Source organism: Lissotriton vulgaris, chromosome 3_1 (assembly GCF_964263255.1).
Source record: "Lissotriton vulgaris chromosome 3_1, aLisVul1.2, whole genome shotgun sequence".
NCBI lineage: Eukaryota > Metazoa > Chordata > Amphibia > Caudata > Salamandridae > Lissotriton > Lissotriton vulgaris.
Genome location: NC_141689.1, coordinates 1826637669 through 1826661747, shown reverse-complemented (window position 1 = coordinate 1826661747; position 24079 = coordinate 1826637669). Strand labels below are relative to the sequence as shown.

Genomic DNA, 24079 nt, shown 5'->3' with positions numbered 1-24079 from the left:
GAAACCTTTTCAGTCGGTGCTGACATGATTGTTTTTAGCATCCTCTCTCCCCGCCCTCGCGACTCTTCGTCACCTCCGATTAACCTCTCCCTCCAATGTTTAGACAGCAGTCCCTAAACAGGAAACTCCCAGGTCCCAATCGGGACCTGAGCGCGGCGCTCAGCTGCAGTTACCTGTAAGTAATCTGTAGTTTGGATAGACAGACGTTCGCATTTCCGAAGGACATTCATTCTTTCATTTATAAAATCAGTTATATTGAGTTGGGTAAATACACCGTCTGTGCCTCATTCTCTATTTTATTAAAATAGTCTTTTACAATGGTATAGATTAAAGATGTGTCCTGTTAAACTGTTACATGTAAATCATGACACTTAAACACGCTCTCTCGCAGTGTTCCTTTCGACATCCCGGACACAGAACGGGTTACTCTATCTCACTCAGGCGCATGGTTGCCCGCTGCATTTTAGACGCAGAGACGAACCCCTTCTCCATTCCATCTTAGGCGCACAACATCCCGATTTGCTGCAAAAAAAAATTGCATCCAAGACGAAATACCAACTGGGGTGCAAATTGTGCACAACGGGTTTCTACTTGTTGAGTTTGGAATTGACTGTTTCTCGCAGCCTCGCAAGACGGAAACATGAATGCATGTGTGTGTGTTTGGTGTGTGCGTGCCTGGGAGTGTGCGCAAATCTGTGTATGTGTGCATGCCTGTGTGTTTGCCTGTGTATGTGAATGCATCTGTGGGTGTGTGTGTGTGTTTGTGTGCGTGCCTGCGTGTGTGTGTGCGCGCATCTGTGTATGTGTGCGACCCTATGTGTGCGTGCCTGTGTATGTGTGCACATCTGTGTGTGTGCATCAGTGTGTGTGCGTGCCTGGACTTGTGTGTGCATCTGTGTGCGTTTGCCTGTGTATGTGAAAGCATCTGTGCCTGTTTTTCCTTGTAGGAGATTACGGGTTAAACTGCCCAGTGGGTTAGAGGCCAAAGACAGCCTTTCAAATGCAAAATCCTTCATGTTTCTGCTGATAGGCTAACATTAACACTTTTTGGAAAACCAGCATAAGACTTTAACAGGGCAATCCGAGGTTCAGCAGTTAAATGTGTCTAAAGACAAAGAGAGAGAAAAAAATGACCCGCCTCATTCTCTATTTTATTAAAATAGTCTTTTACAATGGTATAGATTAAAGATGTGTCCTGTTAAACTGTTACATGTAAATCATGACACTTAAACACGCTCTCTCGCAGTGTTCCTTTCGACATCCCGGACACAGAACGGGTTACTCTATCTCACTCAGGCGCATGGTTGCCCGCTGCATTTTAGACGCAGAGACGAACCCCTTCTCCATTCCATTTTAGGCGCACAACATCCCGATTTGCTGCAAAAAAAAATTGCATCCAAGACGAAATACCAACTGGGGTGCAAATTGTGCACAACGGGTTTCTACTTGTTGAGTTTGGAATTGACTGTTTCTCGCAGCCTCGCAAGACGGAAACATGAATGCATGTGTGTGTGTTTGGTGTGTGCGTGCCTGGGAGTGTGCGCAAATCTGTGTATGTGTGCATGCCTGTGTGTTTGCCTGTGTATGTGAATGCATCTGTGGGTGTGTGTGTGTGTGTTTGTGTGCGTGCCTGCGTGTGTGTGTGCGCGCATCTGTGTATGTGTGCGACCCTATGTGTGCGTGCCTGTGTATGTGTGCACATCTGTGTGTGTGCATCAGTGTGTGTGCGTGCCTGGACTTGTGTGTGCATCTGTGTGCGTTTGCCTGTGTATGTGAAAGCATCTGTGCCTGTTTTTCCTTGTAGGAGATTACGGGTTAAACTGCCCAGTGGGTTAGAGGCCAAAGACAGCCTTTCAAATGCAAAATCCTTCATGTTTCTGCTGATAGGCTAACATTAACACTTTTTGGAAAACCAGCATAAGACTTTAACAGGGCAATCCGAGGTTCAGCAGTTAAATGTGTCTAAAGACAAAGAGAGAGAAAAAAATGACCCGTCATCCACTCCTGTTTAGTCGCTCCTCATTGATTTGTGTGGTTTAGGGGGCGCACCGAATACACCACTGTGATACACCGTACTTTGAACAAGTGTACCACATTCCTGTGTGCTGCGCCTTCCAAACATTGTTGAGTTGTCAGTCAAAGCCCCCCTCCCCCTCATAAATTCTTTGTATGTGGTCAAGGAGATGCTGACGAGGTAAGGTCCTGTCGATGGCAGGGGGGAAGCAGGAGAGAAAGGCAGCCAGAGCCTCGAAGCAGAGGGCTGCTGCTGGCAGTGCAGCCTGCTGGGCCGGGTCACTCTGTGTTATCAGGCTGCATGTACAATGTCATTTTCCTGACGCCCCCACCCTCTGTATATTTGGCCTCCATTTTCTCCAGTAAGGATGAATGACAGCTTTACTTACAGATTCTCCAGCACAATATGATGCTTTTTTGACAGCCTGTCTTTCAGATGCAGCTGAGTCCGGAAATAGAGAAAAAAAACATGCAGTTCTGCTTTTTTTCGCTCCCATCTGCTCATGGCATGCGCAGTGTGCTAAAAATTCATTCTTTATGTATGTCAAATGCAGGAATCAGTCTTTGGCGTTGAATTAAATGTTAGTGATCGCGTTTCATTGCATTCATTTTTATGTCAAATGCAGCCGGAAATAAGTCTTAGTTTTTGAGGTAAATGTTAGTGGTCGCATTTCATTGAATGCACTCCCTTTTCCTACATATCAACTTTTTCTGCATCCTGTTCATATGAACAGGCCAGACAGACATGGTTTCTCCTGTGGGCTCCCTCTGTCCCCTCCCAGCAGCCCAGTAACAGCTTCTCTGTTTATGAAAACAGTGCCTTTTTTATGCCTCTCCTAATCTACTAGGGATGGGGGAGGATAATGCCAACAATGCAACCCCTCACCCTAACTCACCCTCACTCACCCTCAACCCCTCACCCTCACTCACCCTCACTCACCCTCAACCCCTCACCCTCACTCACCCTCAACCCCTCACCCTCACCCTCACCCACACTCACCCACACTCACCCCCACTCACCCTCACTCACACTCACTCACCCACCCTCACCCACCCTCACTCACCCTCACTCACCCTCACTCACCCTCACTCACCCTCACCCTCACTCACCCTCACTCACCCTCACTCACCCTCACTCACCCTCAACCCCTCACCTCACTCACCCTCAACCCCTCACCCACCCTCAACCCCTCACCCTCACTCACCCTCAACCCCTCACCCTCAACCCCTCACTCACCCTCACTCACCCTCAACACCTCAGCCTCACCCTCACTCACCCTCAACCCCTCACCCTCACTCACCCTCACTCACTCTCACTCACCCTCAACCTCATGCTAAAGATTTACAAAAAAACCCATAAACAATTCTAAAAGCACTAACTCTAATGCTGCGAGACCTATTGCATTTCTAATGCTTGTTAAAGAACCTCATGAGACACAAACACTTTGTAGCACACTTTGAATTTTCTACACACTGCCTGCCACCTTTCCCTTCGTAACTGCACGTCGGAGTGCTATAGTCTAAACTGTTTTATGGCAATGTTATCCAACATCGATTTACAAAGGTTGCAGTATCTCCACATTTCCATGGTAACCACTGAGTATGCAACATTTCCCATTTAGATTCACTGTATGCAAATGTACCTCGTGTATATCCTGAAGCATTGAACTGACCCCCTGGACGTAAACCACAGCACCTAATCGGGTGCAGTCCGCAGCTTTCTTCCATGAATTACTTGGGATCAACAAAGCGTGCAAGGAGCCCCTGGCCCCCCATCCACTGGCAGACCCCTCCCTTCCCCGCCCGGACCGACCCTTGCCCACCCTGAAGAGTGACCCACGTGAGGTTGGGGGGACTCACCTTGCACCAGCCGCTTCATCTCGTTGTACCGGGCCCACATGAAGTTCTTGCCCTCCTGGGACGGGAAGGGGGCCGGGGCCGCCGAGGAGAAGCTGCGGCCGCCGCCGTGGGCTGGCTGCGGGGTGGCGGGCAGGGGGGAGGCGGGGGCGCAGGGGGGGCGGGAGAGGAACGGACGGCGGGAGGGGGCGGGAGACGACACAGGGGGCGGGAGGGGGGCGGGAAAGGACACGAGAGGAACGGACGGCGGGAGGGGGCGGGAGAGGACACAGGGGGCGGGAGGGGAGCGGGAAAGGACACGAGAGGAACGGACGGCGGGAGGGAGGCGGGAAACGTGGGGACGGCGGGAGGGGGGACACAAGGCAGGACAGCAGGCTACCACGCGCACACCGTGCAAATCGCCTCCCACTGCCTCGTGCAACCACTCCGGACGTTCGATGGGACTCTTAACTGTGATCGCCTCGCGCCGGGCCAGATCCTTCACCCAACCCTCTGGAGCTAACCACGCCCTCTTTCTTTCCAACACCCCGCCCATAGCAGAGCTCGAGCCAACCCCTCCTGTCTAGCCTGCCTTAGTAACATGAGGGGCACGAGACCAAGGCTCGGAGCCCGGACACCGTCACGCCGTCCCTAAACCAATAGAAAAGTAACAAGCACCTACGAGGACAGGGGGGGGCGGGAGAGGAACGGACGGCGGGAGGGGGCGGGAGAGGACACAGGGGGCGGGAGGGGGGCGGGAAAGGACACGAGAGGAACGGACGGCGGGAGGGGGCGGGAGAGGACACAGGGGGCGGGAGGGGGGCGGGAAAGGACACGAGAGGAACGGACGGCGGGAGGGAGGCGGGAAACGTGGGGACGGCGGGAGGAGGGACACAAGGCAGGACAGCAGCAAGCACGGCCCGGCCGGAGGAGACTCGGGGGCGTTCCCAGCGTCGCGTCACTTCGGCAAAAGCCAAAGAATCTCGGGAACGCCCCCGTGTCTGGTCCGGCATTGATGGACAGGCCCCTCGTCCAATGGCTAGGCTCCATTTATGGAGCTAGCCAATGGGACGGGGGGGCGTGTTCCAGAGTGCTTACTGTACTCAATAGATTTCTCTGGAGGAGGAGCCTAACGGCTCCATCCCCCAGCGAAACCTAAAAAGGGGTTAATATAACTTTTAAGTTCAAATACCACTCTCCTTGTAGAACTAATTTATAACCGAAAACATTGAAATATGATGCAGTGTATTGGGCCTACTCTCTTACTACATATACTCACCCGATTAAGCTTTCGTATCCGTACTGAGGGGTGATGAGAGTTAGTGTTTCATCACTCAATATCAATTAACCTTTTAACCCATTTGGCTACACAAAGAGGACCAGGAATTGGTAGCTAGGTTTAAGAAGGTTGATTAAAAATTCAAAATCAAATTAAACTACACGACTCTTAACAATTAGCTATAAAGTTACAGAATAAGAACAGGCAGGCCCAACCTATGGAATAAATTGAGGCAACCCAATATTAGGCAACCAAGCAGTTAAATCACAGCAATACTAAAGATCAATAGGAGTATCAGATGTTTAGAGAAGAGTTGCAGGTTTTGTTGTCTACATGTGGATACATTTAAATAACCTAAAGTCCCAGATAAAAGGATGGTTCTAGAAACCTAAGGGATCACAAAATTCAGTAATTTCAATAAAAGTACATATACCTAGGTAAGGAAAATTAAATAGGTACGGTGTCAGCATTTCAGAATCTGCCATGTGTCTACTTTGGTTGACAATGGGAGGGCAACACAATTATTATTGCTTCCCTTTTTACGTCACCCCCACCCCCAACTGAACAATGATGCCTTCTCGGTTGTTGGTAAACTGTTAGATACTCAATGAAGTGGTGGATCGCTGGCCTCCTCGCCAAACGACATCGCAACGTAGGCCCTTAGTAGATTTTATGGAGATTCAGGGCTTTATTGATGTATGGAGAACCTTTAACTCCACAACACGACAGTACACGTTTCACTAGGGGGCCCACAGGAGTCTGACTTATAGATTACATCCTGACCACGACCAGTCAGCTCCCCTTTTTCAGAGAGGTCTCACATCTTTCCTGGGGCATTTCAGACCACTCCCCAATCCTTGTAATTTATGGGCAGACAATGGACACTGACAATCGCTGTCGGGTGATCACCCTTGGTACCTAAAGATACTACGTATCTGTGACAGCCTTTGTGTAACTACAGAGTCTTACTTTAGGAAGAATGAGGGATCTGTGACTTCAGCCCAGAGGCTGAAGGAGGCATATAAGACAGTGGTCAGAGTCCATGATATAGCCCTGATTGCAGGATACAAGAAAGAGAATCGAGCCAATCTTGAGAAACTCGAGGGAGAAATTGGGTTGCTAGAGTCTCGACTAGCTGAGGGAAATAGGGGAGACATCAATCATAACCTGGTCTTGAAACAGAAGGAATATTGAAATGTGGCAATGGAAGCAACCAGAAACTGCTACCGTGCTAAGCAACATCGCCTACACAAAATGGGGGATCGAGCTGGGAAACTCCTCGCTTGGTTGCATAGGAGGGAGGCGAGATACCACTGGGTCCTCGAAAATTTGTACGATGCCAGGGAATATGTGTGAGATAGAAGAATGGTGGCTGAGGCATTTGCACATTATTACACCCGCATCTGTGCCTTGGATAATAGGGCTACTCTTGAGGAATCTCAAGAGCTTCTGGCAGATATCCAAATTCTGTGCATGTCGCAGACAGCGAGGACAATGATGGATAAAGACTTGACAGAAGAGGAGGTGGTAGATGCCATTAATGCCAACTCTGGTAAGGCAATGGGACCCAATGGACTCCCCATAGAATGGTAAAAACTTGCAGCTACGGAGCTGTTGCCCCACTACCTGTGTATGTTCTTGGAAAGCCGAAATGCTGGTATATTGCAACAAGACCAAAGAATAGACACAATAGTGGTGATCCATAAGACGGCAAGCCCCCTATGTTGTTGAATGCCGAAGTTGAAATACCTGCTAAACTGCTGGCCAGATGCTTGATTCAAGCGATTGGACCGGTGGTCCATCCAGACTAGTCCAGCTTCATGACGGGAAGAAACACAGCAATAAACCTGTGTTGTTTACATGGTGCCTCGGGTCAAGCAGACTGGATCAAAGAGGATGTAATCATTCTGTTGCTGAACACATGTATAGCCTTCGACACAGTAGAGTGGCCCTTTATTTATGCTGTATTGTAAAAGCTTGGATTTGGTCCAAACTCCCTCTCCTGGATTCAACTCCTGCATCTGACCCTCTCGTCCAGGTGGTGGTGAATCGGGCTACATCCACACTGTTTCTGCTACAATGGGGCACGCAACAAGGCTGTCCTCTTTCCCCTTTAATCCTTGCCTTAGTGCAAGAACCATTGGCGGCATGGATAAGAGCAGATGCGATGATTAGAGGTCTGAAATGGACAGCAGAGTGGGAAGATATAATTTCCCTCTACGCAGATGATATTCTGTTCTACATGCAGAACCTACTAAATGCCTTGAGAGACTCATGCAGGTGTTTACAATATACCGGAGGTACTCAGGATATACCATCAATTGGCATAAATCATCAATATACGTTCTCATCGATACCGCCTCAGTTTTACCACTTGCTTGTGAGGCCCCGGTGGTGGAACGGGATTCAGGTATCTGAGAATCTTTATTACGTGTGATCCTAGGGTTTTCTATACTCTCAATCTGGAGCCGCCATTGAATAGGTTGAGAGTTGATGTCAGACTTTGGAGGGCCCTGCCTCTGTCTCTTATGATTTTGGCTGATTTCAAAATGATGGCCCTGCTCCACTTTTTGTACGCACTCCATAACACGCCATACTCGGTTCCTGCATCTTACTTTCAGACCATAGATAAGGGATAATGAGGTATGCAGCCTTCTCTGGGATGGGGTCTCCCACGTATCATCCTGTGAAAACTGACTCCGAGATTGTTTGAAGGTGGAATAGCCCTTCCGGACATACAAAAATACTATTGGGCAGCACAGCTAATGGCCATAAATCACAGGGTTCATCTACCAGGGGAAGAACCGGCATAGAGAATGGACAAGGATAACATGAAACCTGGTGGCTATCTTAGCGCCCTTATGGAGGCCTTAGGGCTGCACCGACCCTTAGCCCTACTGCGGCCACGGTTGCACTTTGCCATACCGCACTTCCCAGCCTGGGGTGGAGGGACAAAGTTACACAAGTTACCCCCTTGTGGGATATGTTAAAGTGGGGCATCCTGACCACGAACAGTGAGTTTGATCAATGGGATTTGATAGGTCTGGAAATGGTGGGAGATATGTGGAAACGGGGTGATGTGCTTTCCCTTTCTGAGCGGCAGAAGGAATACCAATTGGCTTCCACCGAAACTTTGATACATAAAGGTCAGGAGCGCCCTTCAGAGGGCAGTTCCTAGGGTGACGGATTTCCCAGAGTCCTCTCCGCTAGAGGATAGATTGTTGGATGAACGCATGCCAAAGCTGGCTATCTCCCTTACCTATCGCAAATTGATTAACAACTCCCCTGATCCCTTGACCAAACTGTAGGCGAGTTGGGAGAGAGATTTGGAAGACGAGGAATGGTCTGAGGCCTTTGCCTTTTCTAGAGAGGTAGCAATAAGTTCTAGGTTTCGACTGATACAGTTGAAAGTACTCCACCGTAGCTATTATGCATTTACTACCCAGGTTAAAATGGGCAAATCCAATCAGCTGGCTGCCCTAGGAAGTGTGGTTAAGATGGTTCCTTACTCCAAATGCTGTGGAGTTGGCTCTGTGCTTAATGGAATATTGGGGGGGGGGGCTTGCTTGTCCAGGTGAGGTAATGGGTCATGACCTGGCATTGCCCGCAAAATGGTGCCTATTCAATATGTGGGACAAGTCAGACCTCACTCGTATGGACCAGCTCTGGGTGACCTTGGGATTGATGGTGGTCAAGCAAAACATGGCTCACATGTAAAAGGCTGAATTGAATCCAAGGCTCGGAAACTGGAAAAACTACATGGATTGGTGCATGTTGGCAGAGAAGGTGGTGGGTATAATGTCACTGAACATTTTTTTGTTTTCTTTGTTTAATAAAAAGAATTTTTTTTAAAATGCATTAAAAAATAAAAGTCTTGGAGGAGCTTTGCGCGTATCCAAGATGGACGCATGAGCACAGGGCTCCAGAGACCCTTTCCGCCTCCCGCATCTATCCTGCAAAGTATCCTGATTTGGACGACGGGTACTCTTGGCTGATGCCCTGCTGATACAAAAATCTTTTTCAAAAATCGATTTGGCCGCCGGGAACCGGACTTACTGCACTTTGAAACTTGCGGCCTACACCGAAGACCATCCACGGGCTTGAGTCCCCAAGGTACCCTGGTGGCAATTGAACAACAACGGCTGGTGTGACACGTCCACTGCCCCTGTGGTTCTTTCGGTTTTGCTCTTGGTCATTGTTGACGGCGATTTGCTGCCGATCGGTACGGCTGACCTGATTCCTGCTGCCAGTCCTATGCTTGCTTTCTGTCCTTGCCCTCTTGCCTCTACAGGTTTGCCGCGAGGGGAATCATTCTGACCAGATCCCAAAGGTTCTGCCAGAGCTCGTCCCCATCATGGCGGGCAAAGCGGATACCGAGAAGCGCGCAACCAGAGGCTCATACCGAGGAGGGGTTGCCCAGTCCCAGACTATAGATCGCTTTACCCGCCCGAAAGGATCCCCTGGCGGAGTGAGTAAGGTCTTTGAGGAGACTGGTGATGGTCCTCCTGCAACTGAGGAGCCTACTTTAAAGGACGTTATGGGCACCATTGCAAGTGTTCGGACAACTATGGGCCAGCAGTATGAAACCCTGGCAGCTAAGATAGACACGGTGGCGATCGAAGTCAATCTTATCAGAACGGACTTGGGAAAAACCAATGAGCGGGTCAAGTCCCTGGACATCAAGACCGCGAGCCTGACCACAGATGTCTCGGATCTCCAGACCGAAGTCCGCAATCTCCGAACGTCCAATGACTCGTTTGCCAGCCGGCTGGATGATTTCGAGAGCCGGGCCAGACGCAATAACGTCCGCATTGTAGGTGTTCCGGAGAACTCCACAGACTTATCTACAGATCTTCTGGTGGAGGACCTTGTTCTAAACCACTTGGCACCAAAGGGCCTCAGTAACTTTTTCACAGTGGAGCGTGCTCATAGAGTCCCCGGTGGGAAGCCCAAACTGGGGGCCGCTCCGAGGCCTATAATAGCCAGGATTTTTAAATTCCGGGACAGGGACGCTATCCTTCAAGCATCACGCACCAAGGGTCCCACTAAATTTGAAAATGCGTCGATCAGTTTCTATCCGGACTTTACACAGGCGATGCAGAAACAACGCATGGGCTTTACGGGGGTGAAGAGGCGACTCAGGGACATGGGACTGAAGTACGCCATGCTTTTTCCGGCCCGCCTGAAGATTGAATAAGAAGAACGTGCGCTCTTTTTTGACCGCCCCGAGGTGGCCAGTGACTGGCTAGACACTCTGCCGACACATCGTACCAGCCCAGAAAGTTCGAGGGGCGCTGAAGGTGGCCTGGAAGAGCAGGAGTAGTGAGTCTGCGCCGGCGAGCCAACTTTATGGACTTATGGCAGTGGCTCTATGACTGTTATGTCTCTATGCTGTGGATACCCGGGGGTGGGGGGGAATCGGGACTCTTCCTCCTCTGGGGACCTTTTTCTCTCTTGTAGGTTAGTTTAATGGGGCGACAGGCACACTGCAAGTTGGGGTGGCTTTTCGGTCTACCGCAGGGGTGCAGGGTGGGGGGGGGGTGTTTTGAGGGTTCTTTTGGGGGTGGGGGGGTCTTTTCTTTCTTGTCTGTATTGAGGCTGCGCTTTGTTGCATATTTTATCCTATGTGCCTGTTTCATGGCGGGGGGGCAATGTGCTCACTTTTGGGATGGGGGTAGGGGGCTGAGGGTGCTGAGCTGGAACGTCAATGGTCTGGGTGATAGGATAAAACGGGGGATAGTTTTGCAATACTTGAAGCGCCACGCCCCAGATATAGTTTTACTTCAGGAGACACATTTAGTAGGAAACACGTGCCATGCACTGAATAGACGGGGTTACCGCCTGGCGGCCCATTCTGGATTCACCACTGGGTCGAGGGGGGCGGGCGTCCTAGTCAGGAGCTCCCTCCCCCTGGAGACAGATGACACAGTGCTGGATGATAGAGGCCGATATGCGGCTATTACGGGCCGGTGGGAGGGAAAGACGATCTCCATTTTGTCTGTGTATGTTCCGCCTGGTCTACAGTCCACTACATTTTCTGATTTGGGTAGGATGGTCCTGGGGCTCCCTGAAGGCATGTTGGTTGTGGGTGGCGATTTTAATTCAGTTGTCAGTGGGGATGAAGATCGTAGCCCCCCCAGACTCCTCCCCATATCGCAACTTTGGCTGGGCAATTTTTTGGACATGTTGGGTCTAGCGGATTGTTGGAGGCAACTGCACCCTGGACAGCTCCAGTATACCTTCTACTCGGGAGCTCATGGGAGTCTCTCGAGACTCGACTATATCCTCATAATAGCGGTGCAAATGGTCTCTGTAAGGGAAATCAGGCATTTAGCTAGGGGGATCTCGGACCACTCCCCACTCTGGCTCACTATTGACGTACAGCTGGGGGCCGGGGGTCAGATTGCTCCGATCAACCCCTGGCACCTTCGTAACCCCAAAATTAGAACAGAGGTGGTTAAGTGTATGGATTACTACTTTGCAGAGAATGAGGGAACGGTGTCCTCCCCCGTCTCCTTGTGGGAGGCTTATAAAACTGTGATCCGTGGTCAGACCCTATCCTTGAATGCTAACGAGAGGAAGCGCAAGAATGCGGAAGTAGTGGGTTTGGAAAATGAAACACTGGGTTGGAGGAAAAGATGGGGTCAGGGGCTACACCTGAGGGAATACATTCTTTGGCCCTTAAACAGTCTGAACATAGAGCTCTGGTTACTGACGCGGCCAAGGCAACGAATCGTGAGCAACAGGGGCGTTTGTATGATGTCGGTGACAAAGCGGGAAAGTTGATTGCTTGGCTGGACAAAAGAGATAGATTGAATCGGGTGGTGCCTGTTGCTGAAAAAGTGGATGGTACACGAGTGGTGGACCCGGTTGAGATAGTTGAGGTCTTTGCCCAGCATTTTCAAAAGGTTTATGCACCGGTCTCAGATAGGCCGGAGGAAGACTCGCACTTGTTGCTTCGGGACATCGCGTTGTCTAGCCTGTCGGAATCGGACAAGGAGCTTATGGAGGAGGAATTTTCCATCGAGGAAGTAGCGCTCGCTATCCGCTCACTTCGCTCGGGGAAGACCTCAGGCCCGAATGGCATTCCAGTCGAGCTGTACAAGCTGTGCCCTGACAAAATGGCGCCGCATTTTCGTCGGATGTTTTTGGCATCGCGAGATCTCGGATCCCTTCCCCGGTATCAGAGACTGGCGTCCATTGTAGTAATCCATAAAGATGGCAAGCCCCGCGAACACTGTTCATCGTACCGGCCGATCTCGCTTTTGAATGTGGAACCCAAGATCCTGGCGAAGCTTTTGGCGAACCGGATGATTACGGTGATCAGTGACTTGATACACCTGGACCAATCTGGATTCATCCCCCATCGAAACACCGCGCTTAATCTTCGCCGTCTTCATGGCGTCTTAGCAAGGGCGGGGTCTCTTGATGAGCCGGCCATCTTGGTTTCACTTGATGCCTCGATGGCCTTCGACACAGTGGAATGGCCATATCTGTGGGCGCCCTTGCTAAATTTGGCTTTGGCCCTAAGTTCATCGGGTGGGTCAGGCTTCTGTATGAACAACCGCTGCTCAGGTGGTGGTCAAACGGCAGGGCCTCGGAACCCTTTGTTCTTGGACGCGGCACGCGGCAGGGGTGCCCTTTGCCGCCACTTCTCTTTGCGCTTGCCCTTGAACCCCTTGCCGGGTGGCTCCGCTGGGAACCTTCGCTCAAGGGCATTTGCTGGTCCCCTGACTTCGAGGATCGTATATCGCTATACGCGGACAACATATTGTTGTACCTCACCTCTCCCTGTAAGTCACTGGGAGTCCTATTTGACGTCTTGACTTCCTTTGGGAAAAATTCCGGCTTAGTTATCAATTGGGCCAAGCCCTGTATCTACCCCCTCACAGGAGAATCGCCTTCTCTGCCCCGCATTTGCCAGATACCCGTTTCGAGAGTCGGCTTTAGGTACTTGGGGATCTACATTTCGTTGGACCCCACAGTACGCTACGAGCGAAATTTGTTACCTCCGCTTGCCCAGCTTAGGTCGGATGTGGCGGCGTGGTGTGGCTTACCGTTGTCCCCCTTGGGAAGAGCGGCCCTGTTCAAGATGATGTCTCTCTCCCGATTCTTGTATGCCATCCAAAATACACTTGATCTGGTGCCAGCTAGCAATTTCCGTGAAATTGAGGGCCTCCAGAGGAAGCTGGTATGGGGCGGGCGACCTCGCATAGCATTGGCAAAATTTACTTTGCCCTGGTACGATGGTAGTATAGCATTGCCTGATATAAAACGCTACTACTGGGCATCCCAACTGAGCGCGGTTAACCATGCCATGTACGGTCCTGCTCCGAATCCCACATTCGAGATGGATAGGTGGCAACTGCCCGGGGGCGACTATAATAGAGCGCTCTATTCTAGAGCTGCCAGGAAGAACCTGACGGGCCCCACCGGGGTGGCGGTACGAGTATGGGGTAGTGCAACTATGGCTACGGGGTGGACGGACAGGCTGACTAGAGCGACCCCCCTATATGCTGCGGAGAGACTGGGCGGCCTATGGACGACGAAGGGATTCGATAGATGGGACCTTATTGGCATCAGTAAAGTGGGCGATCTCTGGGCCAAGAACAGAGTTAAGACTTTCGACGAACTAAAACAGGAATACAAATTGAGTGATAGGGAATATTTTCGATATCTCCAGATCCGCCATGCACTTGAGTCGGTTTTCCCAGCTGGGACCACTATCCCGGAGTCCTCTCCACTGGAGGATAGAGTGCTTGACGGGTACGTCCCTGATAGCACTATATCTCTCATCTACAAAAAACTCATTAATGACCGTTTGGACCTCCTTGTACAGCTTCGGGGGCTTGGACTGGCGATGGACTGGAATTGGACGATGAAGACTGGCAGGCTGCGATATCCTCCCCTAAAGAGGTTGCGATTCCAGCGCGTCTTCAGCTGGTGCAATTGAAGATTCTGCACCGTGTCTATATCACGGGTCCACGTTTGATGTGTATGGGTTATTCTGCGGATGGGCTGTGTAGGCGAGGTTGTGGTATGCTTGCTACCTTCCTTCACATTATATGGGAATGTCCGGCGGTAGTGGTCTTCTGGAATCGAGTGCATGCGGTGATGGGTGAGGTGACGGGTGTTGAGTTATTGCCTGAGGCCAGACGCTGTTTGTTGAACATCTGGGAGCCGAATGATTGCAGTATTGCTCAGACTCAATGGGTCACTCTTGGCAACATGATCACGAAAAGTGACATTGCTCAATTGTGGGGATCTCAGAGGGCACCATTAGTCTCAACTTGGAAAGACTGGTGCATGTTTAGAGAAAAAATCGTATATGTCTCCCGTGGTAGGCCCAAGAAATGGGGAAGGATATGGGGTCAATGGAATTCATACAGAGGAGAGATCTGCACTCCCCCCTTTATTGAAGCTCCCGACATTCCTCAATTCCCTTGACTGTGCGTTTCGGGTTCTTAGCTTCCTGCTGTATGTGATATATTGTTTCGCTCTCGCCCCCTCCCCCTCTTCAAGAACTCTCCTCCTTCATAGCATTGCTCATTAATCATTTGTCTCCCCCTGCCGTATGAGACAGTCATTGCATTGCATGGTACCCGCCTCGACTCTTTTTTGTGTTTCTTTTTTGTTATTTATAAAATATAAAATGTGAAACCTTTCCTTTATCCTCTTATCGCCACAAGTTCTTTATAATATTGTGCCTTCTCGCTGCCGGGCCCTCTGGTTGTCGGCTGATGAGCTGTGTATTATTGTGCTACTGGTAATGCGCTTTACTGACCAGCCTCCGTGGTTGTGGGTCTGTAACTATAATTCTCTTTTAAAAAATAAAGGTTTTATAAAAAAAAAAAAAAAGTCTTCTTGGGTCATGCACTTAAGTGATAGCCTAAGCTACACTTAGCAAAGAATCAAGGAAGCGTAGAGGTCTAAACCTCTCAAATTTATGTAATGTTACATTATTTTCTTGAGCTCACGTACACCTGAAGGCATCTTAGCGCTAGCTCAACTGAAACCTAATAAGTTCCAGGCTATCAACAAATTAATGTTTAAAGGGAAAAGTTTTATGAGTTTTCCAGAAGAGGAGTAGACTGTTGATGGTTTTTAGATAGATAGGGCATTCCATGTTTTGGAGGGATTTTTCACAAAGCTTCTTCCTCCCCAGGACAAACTTAAATCTTGATGTAGATACATATTTTGTAGTCTAGGATCTTAAGGTCGTCTGAAGGCGAGCCACTTGAATTTTTTCTTAAGTAATCTGGTCCTATAACATGTAAGGACTCAATGTGACTCAAAGAGCTTTAAAGATGACTCTTTGTCCGACAGGCATCAAGTGCAGCTGTCTAAGTGCTGGTGAGACAGATTGGCATTTTGGAATGCGCAATAGCAGTTGTGCAACAGCGTTCTGGAGACTTTGTAGTTTATCCATATGTTGTTGCATATTCATGGGAAGAACATTGCAGTAGTCAATTTTTGAAAGGACCATTGATGTCACTACTGTTTTTTGAAGCTCGGATGGTATAAAAGGCACATCTTTCTTCAAAGTCCTCAGAGTGTTGAAGGAAGATGATGCAACTTGCTTGACCTGGGTTCTGAAGCCGAGTTTGTCATCTAACAGCACTCCTAGGTTACGTACTTCTCTTACAGGAGTGGGAAGAGATACTAGTTCAGATGGAGGGCCGGACTGGGAACAAAAACCAGCCCTGGCAAACTGCTTGGCCGGCCCCCATAGGGGTGAGGGGGGTGTGCAGCCGAGCTGTTTGCTAGGGCCGGTTTTGGCTGATTTTGTAACGGGGGCAATATTGCCAGCTCCCGGTAACAAAAACGGCCTCTAGGGGCCCAAAACCAGCCCCCACCCTGGCAGTCCACTGGGGAAACACCCGGTGCCTACTACGGCCAGTCCTGCACTGTTCATATGGCCACCAGGAAAGAGACCAGAGTACTGTTGAGTTTCCAAATAGAATGACCTCGGTCTTTGCGAAGTTGAGTTTCAGGCTATTAGTCATCCACTCATTGACTGCTTCCATGCAGTTGTGGAATCTCATGCCTGTGTCCTGCTAACTCTTAGTCAGATAGACCAAGATCTGAGTGTCTTCATCATAGGATGTAAGTGAGAATCCGAAAGATCTAATTAACTTGGCAAGACCTGAAACAAATATTATATAGTGTCGCACTCAACAAAGATCCCGGGGGAACCCCACAGGGAAAGGAGAACTAATCTGAGGTAAGTGCCACTGATTGCTTCCGATCATGCAGTAAAGAGCTTAATAAGTGAAAAGCAGGTTTACCAACACCGATGTTTTAGGGATGGACAATCAAGCGATCATGGTGGAAAGTCCAAAGGAAAAGTGCTGAAAGGGAACCTGAAAGGATCTGCTAGGTCTCTAGAAAGAATCTGAATCTTCAATTGTGTGAACACTAAGGCATAACACACAAGAGTCTTCTTGGACAACATCCTTTGCACACATCACCAGGCATTTTTGTCCTTCTCCACTCCTCATGTTGTATGCTGTAACAATTTCCAACTATTCCATGCCAAACATGGGAACGACAGTCTTCTCACGCACAAGCCAGTTTGAAAAATTGCTGAATAGGCCTTTCAGTTAACAATCCGAAAATACAAACAACGGCAGTGAGGGCTCAAAACAAATGGCACTGGTGTTGTTACAAGGACTATTTGAATTTCACATTCCAACGCTCAACTTTCAGTTGCCCCACCCCCGCTGTGCAACATACATGAAGAGTCCAATCTTTGTGAAAAGGAGCGTGTTCAAATCAGTCATTAAATATTTCTTGTATTTTTAATGTGTCTGATTAGGTCTTGTCATCACATAAATCTCATTATCCAATAATTCACATTTGAGTCTGGTCTTTCATGTCAATCTTGATGTTTATTCATTCAATCTCATCACTAGTAGTCAACTCAGCCCAGCCAACGTGTTTCGTCCATAAGGACATCATATGGGTCAATCTTCTGCAGCCGGGTGTCTGGTTCCTTCAGGGAATCACTGATCAGGGACACACCAGCATCACCCAGGTCACTGTCACTCAAGTCCAGTTTCAGCAAAGAGCGATTGGAACGAAGGACAGTGCCCAAAGCTGCACAGGAAGCATTGGTTATCTCACAGCATCGAAGGCCACTCTTCTGCAGCCGGGTATCTGGGTGCTTCAGGGCTTCACAGAGCCAGGATACACCAGCAACACCCAGTATATTGTCAGTCAAGTCCAGTTCCAGCAAAGAGTTGTTGGAGCGAAGGGAAGCAGCCAGAGCTGCACAGGAAGCACTGGTTATCTCAGTTCCAGAGGGTAGTTAGTGGGATGCCACGGTTCTTGCTGTGGTTGGGCAGCACTCGGGTCAGCTGCATAAGGTGTAGGTCCCACCGCCAGACATAACGGAACCTCCCTTTGGGTCTGAAGTACCGGCATCATGATGATGCTGAGTCATGGGTGCAAGGGGAGGTACAGGGGTGCCAGGAGCATAAATCGATGGGGGCTGTGTCCGAGGACTACTAGTGATGAGATTGAATAAATAAACATCAAGATTGATATGAAAGACAGGACTCCCATGTAAATTATTAGATAATGAGATTCAAGTTATGACAAGACCTAACCAGATCAAAAATTGGAATTTGGAAATCACACTCTGGTGTTTTTCTGCGTGTGTTTTTTTCTTTATTAGGTAGGTGGTGCCATAGAGGTGAACCCTCCTGGGCTGAGGCTGTAAAGATACTTAAATGCGTTGTTTCCCGTAGGAATAACGTCTCCAATAGGCACTCGATTAATGGATTCCACTCTGTTCTCAAATAAAATTCATTAAATCTTCATGTGAAAGTTGATTTCTTTATTTTTCATATGAGTTTATCTTCATATTATTGTACTCATAATATGACAAGCTTATTTGTATGGTCAGCCCAATGCATTTCGGGCGGGAGCCCTTCTTCAGAGGGCTTAGTTGCTGAAAGCAATCAAGTAAAGCACAATTTAGCGATGGATTCGCTTAACTTCAATTAGCATAAATATACATGTCTGAACATGGTTGATGGAACATGCATGCGTGTTGGCACAAAAGTGAACAAGCGGCAGTGACAGGTGCTCGAAGGTACGAAGGATTCTTAACTGTGCGCTTTAATCGTGAAACTAGAAGCATAATAGAAACGGACGGTAAGTATGTAATGTGCAGCGGCAATGAAAAGTGCTCACACGGTGCGAGTGATTATCGGCTTTGCAGTGAGAAAAGGGCTGGGAACGTGGAGCATTCGTGCAGGGACGGACGATGGGTTGTAGTGCCCAGTGCCAAATTGTAGATTCAAAATACGTAAAAACGACGTAGTGGGCACTCGTCGACGAATATTTTGCAATATTAATTGAAAATGACAAGGGTGCGGGAACTTTAAACGTCGGTGACGTCCAGTGTTAACCCCATTCTAAACTGTATTATAAAGAATCGGGTATGATGACTATCGAGTTCTCCAAAGCCGGCGGCTGCCTACAAGTCGAGAGAAAGAAGTTAAATAAACTCTGCCTACATCGTCAGCAGGGACTACATTTAAAAAGCGGTCGGCGTGGGATCAGCTTACCCGTATGTGGTAGTGTGAAGGTCTCGGGGTCCGGAGGACGCGGTGTGTGATGTGCAAATGCATCCATTGTTTATAAAGAACTAAGGATGTGACGTGCTAAAATTCAAGCCGGTCACGTAATATTTCAAAGTGTAAGCGGATTCGTCAAGGGGCGACATGGATTCGAATATGGTGATGAAACCCGGAGAAATACTTCGGTGTTGTGTGATTTACTACTCAATGTGCGTTGGGTGCCCGGAATCACGTGTGACAATACAAACCTGAACAATATAGTTTAACATATGGCATGTCAAAATTTAACACTCTGGCATATAAAAAATGACATATATATATTAGTGAAAAATGAGATTACACGTGTCAAACTAATGTGTTAAAATACTATCACTGAATATTGAAAGCAATCACTGTCACTATATGGTCCAAAGTAAGTGCGTGCTGTGTCATGTAAACACAGTATGTACATTAAGGTTTAAAGGAAACAACTAAATTCCAAACGTTTGTCGAGTCCTTTTGGCTGTAAAGATGATAAGTGGTTTATCCAGTAACGTTCTCTTCTTAAGAGATGTTGGGAATTGTCACGCCCAGGTAATAATGGTAACATTTCAAAAATGCAAAAACGTAACTGCCTCGGATTGTGATTTAGTAGGTTGAAATGTGCTGCTCCGGTGGATTTGGTATTTTCCAGTCTGATGTTACTCTAGTGCTTAACAATTTGCGTCTTTATTTTTCTTGAGGTTTTTCCATAATAGACTAATCCACAAGGGCATTTCAACATGTATACCAGATTGTTGCTGTTGGATCTTAGTTCCCCAAGAGGGATGTGAAATTTAATTTCTTTTGATTATGGCATTACAATTGCCACAATTGTGACATGGAAGGGTACCACGGTATCTCGTTTTGGTTGTGATTTCCTTGGTGTTTAACAGTTCTTTGAGATTTTTTGTGCTTTCATACACAAATCTGGGGTTAAGTGAGAAAATACCTTTGAAATCATCTTCCAAGGCAAGTAACGGCCAGTGTTTTGGAATGACTTTTTTGATGCAATAGCTTCTTGTAGAGAATTTGGAGACGAAAACTGACCTTAGTTCGTCACTTTTGTGTTGCGGGGTTAACAATTGATTTCTGTTCAAAATTTGTACTCGGTCTGCAGCTTGTTCCAATATGGGATCAGGGTATCCTCTTTCTTTGAATTTCCGAATCGTTGTTTTTTTTATGTATCTCGTAAGTTTCATCTGATGACAAAATTCTTTTAATCCAGAGTAGTTGGGAAAAAGGGAGATGCATTTTTAATGAAGGCTGGTGAAAACTGTGGAAATGAAGATTGTTTCTGCCCGTGGGTTTCTGATATACACTTATTTGGAGTGTGCCATTGTCATTAGTGATCATTACATCCAGAAAAAATAGCCGAGTTTGACTGATGGTTGACGTGAATGCAATTCTGTCGTTTACTTTGTTAAGATTCTGAATGGCAGTGGTTAAAGTGGTTTCTGATCCCCTCCACAAAATGAAAATGTCATCAATGTATCTTTTGTAAAGGATAAGATTTTGTCTCCACTCAAGGTTGTCTAAGATGTGTTCTGTCTCAAATTGGTGTATGAAAATATTGGCATAAGATGGAGCTGCACAATTTCCCATTGATGTTCCAGAGGACTGCACTAAGAATTCGTTGTTCCATTGAAAGTAGCTGTGAAATAATGTACAATGAAGTAACTCCATCAAAAATAGTTTTAGGTTTTCATCTTTGTCACTGTTTATTAGAACACTTTCTACTGCCGTTAAACCCAAATTATGGGGAATCGAAGTATATAATGACCTGACGTCAATGGTGCTCATGATCATATTCACCGTAAAAGACGATTTGTGTTCCTCCAAAATGTTCAGAAAGTGGGTGGTGTCTTTGATGTACATTGGTATGTTCTGAACCAGAAATTGCAGGTGTCGGTCGATGAATTTACTGATGGGTTAATGTATGGAGTTTATAGTAGAAACTATTGGTCGGAAAGGTGGTATGGTGGCATGCTTATGTACTTTGGGAATCATATAGATATTTGGGATGGCTGGGTTGATTTTGATCATAAATTATTTTTCTTTTGTGCCTATGATTCCGGTGTCTATGGCGGTGTCAATGCTTTTGGTTAAGATGTTTACAAGTTCATTGATTGGGTCAGTGTCCATTTTCATGTAGATTTCTGAGTCGTTAACGTGTTCATTAACGTTCTTCTCATAAAAATCTGTATCCATAATTATAAGGGCACCGCCCTTATCTGCTTGGCGTATGGTGAGGTCTTTGTTTGCAGCTAGGTGTTTCAAAGCCTGGCTCTCCTTTTGCGTCATATTAGTGGTTTTAGGTCTCGGTGATTTGAAGATTTAGTTGAGGTCTTTGAGAATGACTTTTTATTTGAATGCATCTAGCACTTTATGGCTGACGGGAGGTAGATATCTGCTTTTGTTCCTTAATCCCATGAGGACATCCTTTTTAGGTCCTTCTCCTGTGTCTGGTTTTTCGACAATGTTTGTGAACAAGTATCTGAGTAGTAGGCTTCGTAAGAATTTGTATACACATATCTGTGTTTCAAGGATGTTTGAATTGTACGTTGGGACGAATGAGGTACCTTTTTGTAGAGTTCGGATCTGAAATTCTGTTATTTTGTGCTTGGAGATATTTATAACTAAGTTTTGTGACTCCTGGTGTTCTTGACTACTGGTTCCGGAATGGTCTTTCTTCTTGCTCCTGCTTCTGTTCCTCCTGGTTTTTCCTGTCGTTCAGAGCCTTTCTCTAAAAAAGGGCCCGATGTTGCTGTTTGTAATCTCTGGTTATCAGGTGCAGGAGGGTCATCCTGACCCTGTCTTTTGCGGGTCGGATATGCCGATGTTCTTTTACGGTATTGAGAATCATCTGATGAAGTGTCATCGGACGATTTATCCTGTTCGGGTTTCTATTGTCGGCGCCAGGCGCATGTCAGCCCAGGTATAGACTTCACCAGTTCGATAATCTGTAGGATCCCCCCTGAATTTCCGTAAATTTCGATCATTGATTTCTTTTGTGTAAGTTTCCAATTGTGAATTTATGTCTTTCAGCACCTCATCCCATTCTTCTTTACTCATCATGGTGTTTAGTTCCTCCTTTAAATGATGTGCTTCTTTATTGAGATCTTCTATAAATTTCGCCAATTCTTCGAGGATTAGTAATATGAGGTCTAATGAACATTTATTGAGTATCTCGTACCATTTTTCTGTGAAGCGTGCATTGTTCTTGCACAAGGTGGATTTGAGGGATATCCTGAGGCCACGCGGAATTGGTACCATTATTACCTGGGCGTGACAATTCCCAACATCTCTTAAATTTGGAATTTAGTTGTTTCCTTTAAACCTTAATGTACATACTGCGTTTACATGACACTGCACGCACTTACTTTGGACCATATAGTGACAGTGATTGCTTTCAATATTCAGTGATAGTATTTTAACACATTATTTTGACACTTGTAATCCCATTTTTCACTAATATATATGTAATTTTTTTATATGTCAGAGTGTTACATTTTGACATGCCATATGTTAAACTTTATTGTTCACGTTTGTATTGTCACACGTGATTCCGGGCACCCAACGCACATTGAGTAGTAAATCACACAACACTGAAGTATTTCTTCGGGTTTCATCACCATATTCGAATCACATGTCGCCCCTTGACAAATCAGCTTACACTTTGAAATATCACGTGACCGGCTTGAATTTTAGCGCGTCACATCCTTGGTTCTTTATAAACAATGGACGCATTCGCACGTCACACACCGCGTCCTCCAGACCCCGAGACCTTCACGCTACCACATACCGGTAAGCTGATCCCACGCCGACCGCTTTTTAAATTTAGCCACTGCTGACGATATCAGCAGAGATTATTTAACTTCTTTCTCTTGACTTGTAGGCAACCGCCGGCTTTGGAGAACTCGATAGTCATCGAACCCGATTCTTTATAATACAGGTTAGAATGGGGTTAACACTGGACATCACCGAAGTTTAAAGTTACCGCACCCTTGTCATTTTCAATTAATATTGCTAAATATTGGTCGACGAGTGCCCACTATGTCGTTTTTTGAATCTACAATTTGGCACTGTGCACTACAACCCATCGACCGTCTCTGCACGAATGCTCCACGTTCCTAGCCCTTTTCTCACCGCACAGCCAATAATCACTCGCACCATTTGAGCACTTTTCATTGCCGTTGCACATTACATACTTACCGTCCATTTCTGTATGAACGCATTATGCTTCTAGTTTCACGATTTCAGCGCACAGCTAAGAATCACTCGTACCTTCGAGCACCTGTCACTGCCGCTCGTTCACTTTTGTGCCAACACGCATGCATGTTCCATCAACCATGTTCAGACATGTATATTTATGCTAATTGAAGTTAAGCAAATCCATCGCTAAATTGTGCTTCACTTGATTGCTTTCAGAAACTAAGTCCCCTGAAGAAGAGCACCCACCCAAAATGCATTGAGCTGACCATACAAATAAGGTTGTCATATTAGGAGTACAATAATATGAAGATAAACGCAAATGAAAAATAAAGAAATCAACTTTCACATGAAGACTTAATGAATTTTTTTTGAGAACAGAATGGAATCCATTATTCGAGTGCCTATTAGAAACGTTATTCCTACGGGAAACAACGCATTTCAAGACCTAACCAGAAACATTAAAAATACAAGAAATATGTAATGACCGATTTGGACACGCTCCTTTCAGTTAGAGATCTGGCCCTGCATGAACTTTTGTCAAGGTCTTCTTCTTAGGCTCTTTATCTCTAGTACAGTAATGTATCTATTCTACAACTAATAATGCGCGTGAATACCTGCAAGAAATGTCATGTTAGCAGAAAACAAAGACCAGTATTTACGCAGCATGAAGAATGATATGTCTAAATTGTCAATTTAAAAAGTATAGCAAAAGTGCACATTTAATATGTATATCCACTTTTAAACACCAATCAATGATCAGTGCTTCAGGTTTAAGTTACATAAAGCATACAATAAATCCTTGAATAATCATGTGCAAGTATGGCTAAGAACTACATTTAAATTAAATATTAATGCACACATTACATGAACTCTTTTCTTGTGGAATCATATTCTACATATGCAAGGCTGGTTTCGATTTCATTTTCTAAACAGTAAACGTTATTCAATCTATTAAGACACATTATGAAAGGCAAATGTAACCTTTAAATTGAATGCATGTCTACCAAGTAATTATGGTTTATTAATATCTAATAATACGGTTAAACACATTGTTTGAGTAATTTCACTAATCCTACAATAAATGCAGTTTAGTAATAATGTCAAAAGCAACACTTATTTCAGTATTGCT

At 46.7% G+C, this 24079-nt stretch overlaps 1 protein-coding gene across 3 annotated transcripts in view; it reads right to left on the bottom strand.

Annotated features, from left to right (window-relative positions):
- ARHGAP10 (Rho GTPase activating protein 10) overlaps nucleotides 1-24079 on the bottom strand; it is a 1108509-nt gene that overhangs the window by 920236 nt on the left and 164194 nt on the right. The window lies entirely within an intron of this gene.